Source organism: Lepidochelys kempii, chromosome 5, assembly GCF_965140285.1.
Source record: "Lepidochelys kempii isolate rLepKem1 chromosome 5, rLepKem1.hap1, whole genome shotgun sequence".
NCBI classification, from domain to species: Eukaryota; Metazoa; Chordata; order Testudines; family Cheloniidae; genus Lepidochelys; species Lepidochelys kempii.
In genome coordinates, this window is record NC_136384.1 from 78,426,452 (window position 1) to 78,439,528 (window position 13,077).

Consider the following 13,077-nt stretch of genomic DNA (forward strand, 5'->3'; position numbering starts at 1 on the left):
TATATATTTGTTTTCATCAGCATTTTCTATGGGAGGAGAAAACAGTTTTCCAACCATCTTTAATTGAGACCACTCATCTCCTCTTAGACACTAAACATCTGTTGAATGGTAACAGTTTGTCACTGCTGAACCTTGCTGGATTTGACCCACTGATCTAGAAATGAAAGGCTCTACAATCCATTGCCAGTCCACTGCAACATCTACCTGCTATTAAAATAGGTTTTTACAAACTACATATTTTGTGGAGTGTTGTATTGATGTAGATGGAGAAGACACTTTATAGTCCCACTATGTTAAGAGATAATTAGAGATTAACAACTCTCTAAAGCCAAACCAGTCCTATCTTTTCTCAAACCCTTTTGTTAACAGTATTCTCATGTCACAGTAGTTGCAACCACAGAGAAGTGTTATACCTTCCCCCAAGACCATTTAAACAGGATACAAATTACTGTTAGAGTTGTTATTTTCATCTCTACTGCTCTACTGTGGTTTAGTGTGGAGAGAGATAACTGGCAAGTTTTTAGAAAAAAGTCAGGAGCTGAAAAAGTTAACTTGTAATGTAGAAATGAAAAAAAAAATCTGCAGTGTGGTTTCTTTTAGTTTTTCATCCATACAGTGTACTAAATTGGGTCATTTTATTTCTTCTGACCTTACAGAATAATGGGAGAAATTAATTCCAATTGGATATCTAGTAAAAGTACAGATACATTCAGTATTACCCTGTAAATGCAGTGACAAAAAAGTTATGACCAAAATGACATTTTTTCTCCTTGTACAAAATTTTAAGAATGCCTTAAATATAAATAGTATTGATTTTCAATAGTGTAGCGTCTGAACATATGTCATCACATCTTGGAAAACAGTAGTTAAAATAACCACCTTGGAAGTGGTTCATGATTTTGCAAGTCAACACCTTTTCTTGAGACCATTGTTCTTCTGTTATAGCAGAGGTACAAATTACCTGATTATGATACATCATGTAACGTAGAGTCTCTTAGTTTGTGGGAGAGTCAATACAAAATCTCTTGGAACAGCTCTTTTTCTCCCTTTTAACGTGCCCGAAAAGAAGAGATTGGAAAATGCTGAATCCACGTGTAGAACGACAGTAATTCATGCTGTAGACCTGTTTTGTCAGGGCTCTAACTTCAAACCTGCACGGCTCTAGCACTGACACATCTGTCCAGCTTTGGAAGAGATAATAATGATATGGGTTCTTTGAACCTAGGATATATATAGGAAAGGAGATTATGCCTTTCTTTTTAATAGAAATTACATAAAAAACACCTACGTGGCAGTGTCAGACAGAAGGTAGGAAATGCCAATATTAAGGATGCACATAGTATCTGATTGTTTCACAAACGTTAATTAATTAATCTTTACAGTTCTTCTGTGAATTATGTGGTGGCATTATCCCTGTTTTACAGATAAGGATCTGGGACACAGAGGTTAAGGCCAAAATTTTCAAGTGCCCCCTAATTTTGGGTGTCCATCTTAAGACACAAAGGGCTTGATTTTACTTAGCATTTTCATAGCTCTTAGTTCCAAGCATAGTGTATTCAGCACTTCTTCAGATCAGGCCCTAGCTGTCTCAAGTTGGTCACATAGAAAATGAGGAACACACACAGTGACCACTTATGAAAAGATTGGGATAAGTGATTGCCTAGTACAAAATAGAACTTTTGTGGTAAATTCAGGGGCTGAATCCAGTTCTCCAGTTTGACATTCAGTTGCCTTAGTCATGAGATCATTCTTTCTCTACCTGCAGTCCCCTGCCTTGTTCACTGTGCACCTTTCAACTTCTGCAACAACTGAGACAAGGTCTTGCAGACAGAAGCCTCCTTAATTGCACAGTGCTGAGCACCATCCTGTGCACTGAATGAGGCAGAGATCCTGTGGAAAAAATAGTGTGTGATCAAGTAATTAAATAAATATTGTGTAATAATGTATATGCACAAGGGAGGGCTGCATTAAGGTTGCACAGGCAACTTTAATTCTGATATTTCCTAACCTTTGAGTGCTTGAATTTGAAACCATAATGTTCTTTTAATATTTTATGAATGTAATCTCCTAAAAAAAATTAAAAGGCAAACTGAAAAAAATAGAAATTCTATCATGTGGAATCATGTTGACCCCGACACAGGTCATCAGCAGGATTGAAGCTTTTTAGATCCACAGCATAGACATCTATCACTTGATTTAACAGGATTACGGATAGCAATAGTAGGCTATCATCTTCCAGCCTGCCCTCTGCTACTCTTCTCCTGTAGTGTCACTCCCATATGTCCCCAAGTGTGTCACTCTTTCTTCTCTGTTTGTATTCTCCCACAGTCTATACCTCCTACCCTGTTCCTGTCCTCCTCTTCCTATTCCTTGCTCCTTGGTGTTCAAGAAAGTTAGGCTGCTTTCTCCTCCTCCTCCCTGCCAAGGTGGCAGAGGAAGGAGCATGTACTGGGAGCACATAAGAGACGGTTTCTTTACTCTCAGTTCTGGTGCCTAGCATCTGAGCGGCTCCTGGTGTCCAGATGATGCAGTTACTGGGAAAAGTGCTACTCAGCCCCTGCAGCTCTCAAATGAAGCATACTCAGCTGCTTTGTGAGGACAGCATATGCTCGGTCCAGTCAGCATGTGGGAGCTGTACTGTGGGGATGGATCATACTTAGTTCAGACAGAATCTTTGGAGAACAATGCTACCAGCGTCTAACAAACCTCTACTGAGCATATGCAAACTGTGATTTTTCAGAGGCTTATGCTGTGGCTAAATTTGGGTGGATTTTCACGCAAAAAGCACATCCCTAACACCAGGGTAATTCCACCCTTCCACCCCCAAAGTCTCTGCTCCAAAGCATGGTCTTGAGAACATAGTTGTAAGAATTTTTTAACATGGGCAAAACAATGTATTTATCTCTAACTGTGTTCTTAGGAATGGCTGAACTGTTTTAGCAGAAACTTTCCAAAAATGTTTAAGTCTGAGTCAGTCAGCCAGCATGGAAAATTTAAGCCCAAATTGTTAAAGCTTGGAAAAGTTACAAGCAACTGAAAATAGGGTCTTATAATGGAAAATGTTATATAATCTCAATTATATACAATACTACCAGCCCCACATGTAATACATTTTATTAAATTAACTCAGTATTTCAAATGTAATGATCAAGATGTCTAAGTTAGTTAAAAATAGCAATACCATGTTTGGACTGGACCAGACCCAGGTGTCAAGGGAATGAAGTGACAGAGAAGGAGAATGTGATGGGTAGGAGACTGTGAGGGATAAGGGAGGGAAATACGGACATATGAACATAGTGGAGTGGCAAGAGACTGCTTGAGTTGGAGCAGCTGCCTATCCTGTCTGTGGAGGAAGAGGAATAGTGGGGGGATAGAATGGCAGGTCCCTTCTCTCCAGGGGATAACACAAGGCAAGTTGAGTTCCCACCAAGCAGTAAACAGCTTTTGTGTGTGTATTCAAAGTTGATTCATCTAAACAGCACAACTGCTGTGTGGACTTGATACTCCTGCTTACTCAGAAGGAGATTGTTATATCTCAATAATAAGACCTTTGTCATTACAAAGACAATATCTTTTTATTAATTCATGGCAAAGTTTCATGAAGATAAAAGTTAGAAAAGCTTGTCTTTTTCTACAAAAGCCAAGAGAAAGACGAAAACATTGAAAACATTCAAATGTGGTTTGTGTAGATGGGATGTTGTTTTCCATGAAGTTAATGAGCCAGATGAGAGAGACCCATGAAACTTGGAAGTATGGGAAAGAGGGCAGAACAGCTGTTCATGTTATTTGTCCTTATTTCTGTTCCTAGAAATGCTGGCCAACATTTTCAAATATGGGTGCCTAAAGTTTTGAGCCTAAATCCATATTTATGCATCTAAAGAAGTGATCTAATATCTGGAGGTATTGAGCATCCTCATCTCTCAAAGGAAGTTGCTCAGAACCTCCCAAAACCAGGTCACTTCTTTAAATCCTTAAAGATTAATTTAGGAACCTAACTTTAGGAACTTAATTTTGAACGTTTTGGATGTTGTCTTCTCACAAGGCCTTCCTTTGAAATTTTCTAGTTTTTATTTTTCTCATTACTATTTTTAGAGAACTCAAGCCATATTGAAAGAAGCAATCTTATTTTTTTAATTTGTTTTCCTGTAGTTTATACCTATGATAGAGTAGTCTCTTTTGGTTTTTGTTATTTTGAGAATGTGGCAGGTGAAGATTTTATGCTTATGACTGTTATCTTTTGACTTTGACACTTCCAGTTTGCATTTGAAGAGACGGGTGTGTTTTATTATCTGCAATTCCAGCGACAGGCAGCAATAAAACATACAGCAGAGTTTTTCATTCATCTGTTGCTTGTCACTTGGGCCAGCTGTGTGCACATTTTTCTTTGATTTCAACAGTGATTCAGCATCAGAGCTGATCATAACATATTTAAAACTACATGTTGAAATGTGGTGGTGGTGCAATACTTAACATGATTTAATTTACATCTTTGCATGTAGTTACACAGTACTTGCCTTTGTAGCTGAGTCACCAAGGGTACATCTACACTGCAATATGACTGGCCCGGGTCAGCTGACTTGGGTTTGTGGGGCTTGGACTGCAGGGCTAAAAATTGCTTTGTAGAGTTTTTGGCTGGGTCTGCAGACCCTGAGACCTGGCCTGAACATGTCCACAGCAATTTTACACTCCCACAGCCCAAGTCCCACAAGCCTGAATCAGCTGACTTGGGCCAGCTGCAGGTCTTTAATTGCTGTGTAGAGGTACCTCAGGAGGGCAGTTACAAATTAAAGTAATTTTCACTAAATCAGTTTTAGCAGTCTTCAAAATTATAAAGTGTGCACCAGTCTCTGATGGGTCATACCTCTGATAGGGCATTCATTCCCACACCATAGAATTGCTGAAATGACACTTGAATTGCACATCCTGTAGTGCAAAGTCATTATTTTAATATTTCAGCTGATTTTGAAAATATGGCCTTATTATAACTGCACTCACTGGAATCCTGACAAGCCATTCACATTTTCCCTTTTTCTAGGAGATTGGTGTGTGTGTGTGTACACCACATTCTCAGCTGGCATTAACTCCACTAAAGTCAATGGTGTTATGCCAGAAGAGAGTTTGGTCCATCTATTTAATATGCCTTGTATTTTGGCTCTATACCTTATTCATAAGAAAATGTTTTCCCTCTCCTCCCTCCTAACTTTCCACCACATTCACATTTTGTGGAACCAAATCAGTCTTCATTTGTACTTGGATCGGAATCCTTATTCTCCACTAACATGGAGTTCATCTTGCACTCTTAGGCCAGTTCTACGCTATGTATGACAGTCTGCCAGCATGCCTGTGTTGGTGAGGGGTGTGAAGAGGTGATCCCTGACAGACATAGCTATGCTGGCAAAAACCCTTAGTGTAGTTATAATGACTCAAGTGAGCTTATACCAGTATAGTTTATCTCACTCAGTGGGGGTTGGAGTAAGTGCTTTACTGGTATAGTATACTGGTATTCCTGTGCCAGGAAAGTGCTCCCAGTGTAAACCTGGCCTTAGTCACAAATGACAGGTGGTTATATAGTTTGGGCCCATTCCCCAATTAGAAGTTATATAGTTTGGGCCCATTTCCCTGCTACTCTCCTTGCTATTTATGCAACTTCCGGTGTTTCTTCTGCCTTGACAAAAGACTGTCATGGAAATGAGTGTTTATTCAATTTATTCTATTCCCTGAAATCCGCTCCCTCTCCCCTCCCCCCCCCCCCCCAAAAAAAAAAGAAAAGAAATACTTAGTTTACCATAGTGGGGGCTTTCTCTCTTCACTGTGCCAGTAATCTGTTTCAGGACCTTCCCTCAGTAGAGGTGGGTTCCTTTCCAAGTATTGGGAGTAAGAATGAGACTGTCTGGCCCCTAACAACAGAACAGCACTTTGCAGCCATTTCTTTATCCCGCTCTGGGTTGCTCAGAAGTGATTAACCTGACAAATTGAACCTTTTTGTGGGGTGCAGGGCTTTACTCAATTGATGTAAAGACGCCTCGTTCAAAAATCAGATAACAGTGCTTGAACGGTGATATCTAATGGAGGAGAGAGGAATGGAGATATTATCTAGTAGCAGAGATTATTCATTCCATAATTACAAAGTGCAGACCAACATTTAAGTAAATAATACAGAGAGCCTGTACAAGTTAATTGCTTAAAAAGAAAGTGCCTAAAAACAACAGTGTGCCTCCTGTCTGCTCTTTTGTCCTACTGATGAAAGGGAGACTTATGAGTCTTCCACTCTGGAAGCTAAGAGCCCAGACTGCTCCCAATATGTTATTGCTGAAGGTTTTCCAAACCCACAAAAGCATTTTAAAAAAAAGCCCCTCCACTAGTCAGATCCTGAGTGTTAAGAAAGAATCTGGGGAAACTTCCTATGCTGGAAGATGAAGAGGAGTTAGAGAAGGCACTACTGGTATGTCCTAGAGCATCACATAGTCTTTTAGATAACCTGGGCCCAGGCAATGGGACATCTTGGTTAGGAACCAAGACCTTGATTCAGTGTGCTGTGGGAAGCCAGTGTAGAGAGCAGCGAACAAGTTTAATGTTCTGAGTAGCCTGTATTGCTGAAGAGACATGATGCAGCATCCTGTACCAGAAGGAATGTCCTAAGAACAGAAAGCTTTGTGTTCAGGTGCATGGCATTGCTGTGATCCAACCAAGAAGTGACAAAGGCCTAAATAACTGAGGCCAGGTCGTCATCCACAAGCATGGGAAGGAGTCTCCTAGCCAACTGGAGATGACAGAAAGCACTACTTGTAGGTGTTGCTATGTGAGGTAATCCTTGCTTCAGGATATATAATAGAATCATCTGCAGAGAAACTGACTGCAATGTGGAATAAGTGCAGTACTCTTGTACGTCTTTTTTGAAATAAACCTGCAGTACCTGTAGCTTCCAGCTTGCTCACCCAATGATTCTGAAGAAGTAAAAACACTCAAGGAAAAACTACAGTTAGCATAGGTTTGTTAGCATTCAGACTGTAGAGTATTAATGAAGAAGTCTGGGAAATATATTATGTACATACGCATCTAAGAGTATAACACAAGTGTTTATTTTGGGCATAATAAAGAAAAAATGCTATTCCTTTATAGGAGTGCTGGGATCTGAAAATACACTTTGTCTAAGGTTTTCAAAAATGATTCCAAAAGTAAAGCGCCTCAATTAATATTTAGATGCCTGTATATTGATTTAGGAGTCTGACATTAGGCACTCATTTTAAAAAAATCTTTCCCAGTTTGATTTTTGGTACTGTCATAACCAATTCCTGCAGATCCCAAAGTTGACTGCAATGAGGGAATTTCATGTTTTATTTTTGGAGGACACATTACAAATTAACTATACTGCCATCAAATAACCCTTATTTTGTTTGTGTTGTCTTTAGTCAGCTCGTTCTTTTACCTTTCTCTCTTACCATCATGTCAGCAAGTCAGAACAATCACCAACCCCTCCATTGTGGCTTCCAGGTCCAGAATGAATTGGGAAAGCATTTAAGCTCATGCCAAACGATGCTTGGAACGTTCATGCATGGGTGCATCCATGAAGCTGTCTTGAACATCTCTTAAGGTTCTAGTGCACACAGAACGCCGCTCTCAGTGTTCAGTTAGACAGGAATATGGAGGGTTGACACCCGCACTTTTTCTTGGCAGGCTGACATACCACTCTAGCACAGCTCAAACACAAGAAGAATTGCTGCACCACCTGTATGGTGATTTGGCCAGCAAAGTTCACCACACATGGAAAGGCAACAGGGGGGGGCTATGGGCTGGTGGTATAAGGGAGAACACAGTGAAGCAGCAATTTCCCTCTACACCTGATTGGGTTCTCTTGCTCCTGGCTGTGTTTGCTGGAGGTGATTGAAAAGCTGGATAAACCGCCAAATGGTTCCCCTGCTCCTGCACAGAGGAAAAAAGAGGAAGCCCATTTCCTCCCACTTTCATGCAGAAAGGAGAGCCATTCTTTCCCTTCCTGACAACCTCACAGCCACCCCTTGGCCAGAGAATGGCAGAAGGGAAAGGATAGAAAATGGGGGAAGAGGAAGAAAGAGAATCAGAGAGGAACTAAGGGAAAAATTCGAAGAGGAAAGGAGCAAAATGTTGATGAGAAGGAAAACAAAGGAAAGATTGAACGGCAGAGGGAAGATGGACAGATGAAAGAAAAAAACTAATGAAGAGGAAAAGAGGCAAAAAAATGGTGAGAATGAGAAGGGAATTTTTAAAAAATGTACAAAATCAGTGAGTCACAACAGATGCATCTTTAAGGTTAGTTCACTTTATTTAAGTTTTTGTATTTATTGTGTTTCACAAATGGAAAGAGGAAGGCTTATGTTCCGGGAGGAGACAGAGAACCTTCTAGTCAACTGCAAGCCTATTGGTTATGAAATCAGGTAGCGGGCTTACTGTGTTAACCATAAGGCCTATGAATTAAAATAGATATAATGACCAATTCACTATCGACTCTGCTCAAGCTAGTCTGGAGCTCATATGAGCCAGTTGTTCAAGAGCGGGAGACGGAAAATCCCTTCTTTCTGCAAAACATTTGTCTCTACCATCTTTATCTTTTAAATGCTCTAGTTCCACATGCAAGCCAAAAGAGCTAGGCACAACGTTATAGATGAAGGGCAGACCCCAGTGGAAACATCAAGTATTTTAATTACACGGATTCACAGAAGCATAGAGGTAAGAGCACTGTAAATCCACTGAGGTGGTAAAGATTCTGGGATTTACTGATTTTTTTAAAAAATTGCTGTCTGTGCAGACTTTGCCCAGAAGCGTCAAGAATGGATTTAGCTAATGGAGTTCAAGTACTGGTTGAGCTCCTCCAGATTTCTGGGCACTGAAGTCAAAACAATTCCCTTGAAATATTTCTAAAGATGGCAGCAAAGCTAGCACTCTAATGGCCAGAAGATGCAGTACCACGTAAAGTACTGCTTTCTGCTTTCCTTCGTCTATGAAAAGAGAGGATGGTACCGTTACTGGAAGAAGTTCCTAAAACACATCTTAATATCCTTTGTGAATTACATACATGAACCCGCCTGTGACTTTCATCTGCTGTGCACTGAATCACTTGGACCTGAACTTTACTTGAGGGCTCTGACTTGGTCAGAAGCCTATCATGATATATGTAGAATGTTCTTGATCTTCTTCCTCTCTAATAGAGGAAACTAATTGTTGTTTAGTTCAGCAGGATTTAAAACACATGATGAGAACACTGCACTTACATAAACTCTAGTAAAGGAATGTAAAGTTGATGCAATTCAGAATTTTTTGTTGAAAAAAACTGAGCACCCTTGCTTAGCAAAATCCTTGACAGTCTAATCTAGAGAGTTTCCAAAAAGTCATCAAACTGTCCAAAGTGAGGAAAAGACAAGTCAGATGGTCTGGAAACAAAAGAGTACTTCTGACTACAATGAGAGTACCCATACTTCACCCAGCTAGCTTCAGGGAATCCCATTTTGCATCATGGAGACACTAATTGGACCAGAGCAAGTGTTTTTCTTATACTTGACTGCTGGAAATCTCCTAGACATTCCAAAAGTTCCCTAGTGGCACAGAAACTGGAAGTTTGTAAACAGCAAGGTCAGGTGATGTTGCCAGGGTCTCATTTAGAAAAATGCAACATAGCCGCTCATAGCCTTCAAAAAGGTCATCAGTAGGTACCATTGAATCTACCATGGCAGATTTTGAGTAAATGAAATAACATGAGTGTCTTAGTTGCAGGGCGAGTCTGCTGCACATTTGACTCCTCTCTGGTCTCTCTAAGTGCACCCATCCTGGTGGTAGGCCTCTTGCCTTCACCTGTTGTGGGGTGGAATCCCATGCCCAGGGCAACAGCGCCCTGGGTATCAACCATAAATACTCAGCAGGCCTGACTGGGTTTGATGCCCGGAAGTCTTTCTTCAACTCTTTACAATAAGGGTAAATCTCATCTGTGTAGGAAATGGAACTTCCTTGGGGTTTTGTTCTGAAACCATGGAATGAACTCCCCAAGGAACTAAGGATAATCACAGATCTCACCACCTTGCACTCCAAGCGCAAGATGCACTTCTTTGATCTTGGCTTCTCTAATTACATATTAACGTATATTAAAAAACAAGCTAACAAAATACAGAGCAAAATAAAAACAAACAAAAACACCTCCCATCTTACTAAAACAAGATACTCCACTGCACACATTTCTCCTCTTAGGGAGGGAGGGAGGGAGGGAGAGAACAAACATAGGACAATTGTTAATCACATCATTTAATGCACTACTGGAAAATGTTCAGCTACCACAGTAATCAGCACTGAGAATAGAATAGAATAGAATAGTAGTGGCCAACAAGAGAGTGTATCTGAAATCTGTGTAACTCACTTTCAGGGGTCTGCCTAGCTGGAATTGATTTTCATAAATTGCTGTAACTGAGGTCTGATTTGGAAAAACATTTATCTGAAGTTATGATGCTATTATTTATCTTACTCATTATGTACTGAGTTTTAAGAAAAGCAAAATGCATACTGGCTAAATGGGCAGAGAAATCCCGTTTGGAAATACCTGTAATCTGTTGTTTTGAAATGGGATAACTAATAAAATCAGCACACGCATCAGAAAAGTAGAAGACCTCTCAATCTGTTAATTCAATAAACATCATCTGAAATTGGTTTCTGTACAATTTGAAATAAACCCTGCCTATCACTACTTCTGACGGACCTAAGTGAAGATTGCTGTGTCATTGTAGATCTGAGTATAGTAGGGCTTGGAAGAGGCAGAAGTGAGTAACTCTTTGAAAGGGCATTTCTTTAAATTTGAAGTTGTACTGGTTATTCATAAAGCCACAAAGGAATGAACAGATGTTTTTCTGTTCTATGTCACTTGGCTCTGAAATAGTTCATTATTTTCCACAGACATTTACATCATTTTGAAGATCATTATGAGAGTATTGCAAGATGCATACTTTTAGTATCTCTCATCAGATAGGGTTGCCAACTTTCTAATTGTACAACACTGAACACCTCTGCCCCGTCCCTTTTCTGATGCTCACTGCATCCCCCTCCCTCCATCGCTTGCTGTCTCCCACCCTCACTCATTTTCACCGGGTTGGAGGGCTCTGGTGCGGGCTCTGGGGTGGAGCTGGAGCTGAGGGGTTCAGAGTGCAGGCTCCAGCTGGGGGTGTGCATTCAGGGGTGGGGCCAGGGATGAGGGGTTTGGGGTGAAGGAGGGGACTCAGGACCAGGGCAGGTGATTGGGGTCCTAGCAGCACTTATTGCGGTTCCCAGGAAGCGGCCGCCAGGTCCCTGCAGCCCCTAAGTGCATTGGTGGCCAGAGAGGCTCCACATGTTACCCTCGTGCCTGCAGGCGCTGCCCCTGCTGCTCACATTGGTCACGGTTCCTGGCCAGTGGGAGCTGTGGAGCCAGCACCCAAGGCGGGGCAGTGCGTGGAGCCTCCCTGGCTGCCCATGTGCCTAGGGAGTGCAAGGACCTAGGAGCTGCGCGGAGCTAGAGCAGGCAGGGAGCCTGCCTTAGCCCCAGGCCCCTGCTGTGTCGTTGACCGGATTTTTAACCGCCCGGTCGGCCGTGCATTCCGATCAAAAACCAGACGCCTGGCAATCCTATCATCAGAGCAATTTAACCACAGGAATAATTTGGGAATTATTCCAAACAAGAGTTCAGTGTTTGCCTCACCTGCTCAATTTGTAATACAGAATTTAGAATCCTTACTCTAAAAGCACTTTGAGACCTATATTCTCAGCTTATTCATTATTATTGTTGTTTACATTTGGTTCTAAGGATCTTGACAAAAAGGTGACTGCAGTGTCAACTGGATTTTAAACAGAAGGCATCTGTGCAACATTTGTGCTTCTCATAAAGAAAAACAGCAAAAGTGTCAGATCTTGTAGCATCTTAGTTTGGCTGTATTTCCATAGTCTGCATTACCTTGGCAAGGAGAAGCTTTGTAATTAGGAGAGCCAAGTAAGTTATTTTTCAGGAAATGACAGAGAAGTTCCTATGGGATTTATGAAGCGTGTGTTTGAAAAAGATTGGTGAAAGTGAGTGGGGGGAAAAAAGCGTGAGTGCTGGCTCTTCTATGCCAACTGCCTTCTTCATGCAGTAACAATGGTAGTTCCACAGGAGACTCCCTACAGTTTCCTGCTTAATGAGAATTAATGTCTCTGGGATACCACAAGGAACATATATTGTTCTACCTCTTTCTCTCAAAGGCCATCTTTACAAAGATTGCCCCAGAGTCCTGTTTCTTTTGTACATAATCACTGCAGGTGCCAGTCTGTTTTGTGGATGAGGAAGTTGATATTGGAAAAAGCATGATACAAAGAATATCCATAACTATTTTATTGCACCATTGGCGTATAAGGTACTTTACAAAACACTTTTTAGACAGGTCCCTGCCTTAAAGAAATTACAGTCGAATTTAGAGTGAATACAAAATTATAGGTGAGTGTAGGAGTCTTAGATCAGTGACCTGAAGGTTAAATAAAAGAAGTGGGTTTTAAATTGAGATTTGAAGTAGAAGACATATTTGTGAATGTTTTAAATGCCAGAATATCTTAACACATTCTTATCACAGAATTTCAGTCAGGATAGCATTATGATAGTAGGATTTGTTGAGGGAATTTTAAAGACAACAAAGCCTTCTTGTTGGATTTAGAGTTAATGACAAAATTAATGTATTATATTGTTAGAAATAATAAGAATGTTCCTCCTGATCAATGTCCATGGATTGCTTCATAGACTTGGGAGCGATTTGAATATATTTATTTTCCATGAATTAACAGAACAGTTTTCTGTGATATACCTCCTTGTGTTTTGATTCTGGACAAAGCAATACCATAATAAAAATACCTAATGCAAATAGTAATAAGTATTTAACCCACCCAAAAAAACAGCTGTTGTACCTGTGTGATTATTTATTTGTATTACTGTTGTGCCTAGGAGCCCCAGTTTTGGACCAGGACCTATTGTACTGGGTGGTGTACCTATGTGCAGCTAGGTACATGCTAGAGCAGCCATGGAACTGCTGTTATTTATGCTGATGATTGGATCAGCCCTGGTTTGCT

The 13,077-nt window shown here is 40.7% G+C and overlaps 1 protein-coding gene across 4 annotated transcripts in view; it reads left to right on the forward strand.

The window, feature by feature from the left end:
• Positions 1-13,077, forward strand: part of SNX24 (sorting nexin 24) — a 147,181-nt gene that overhangs the window by 50,668 nt on the left and 83,436 nt on the right. The window lies entirely within an intron of this gene.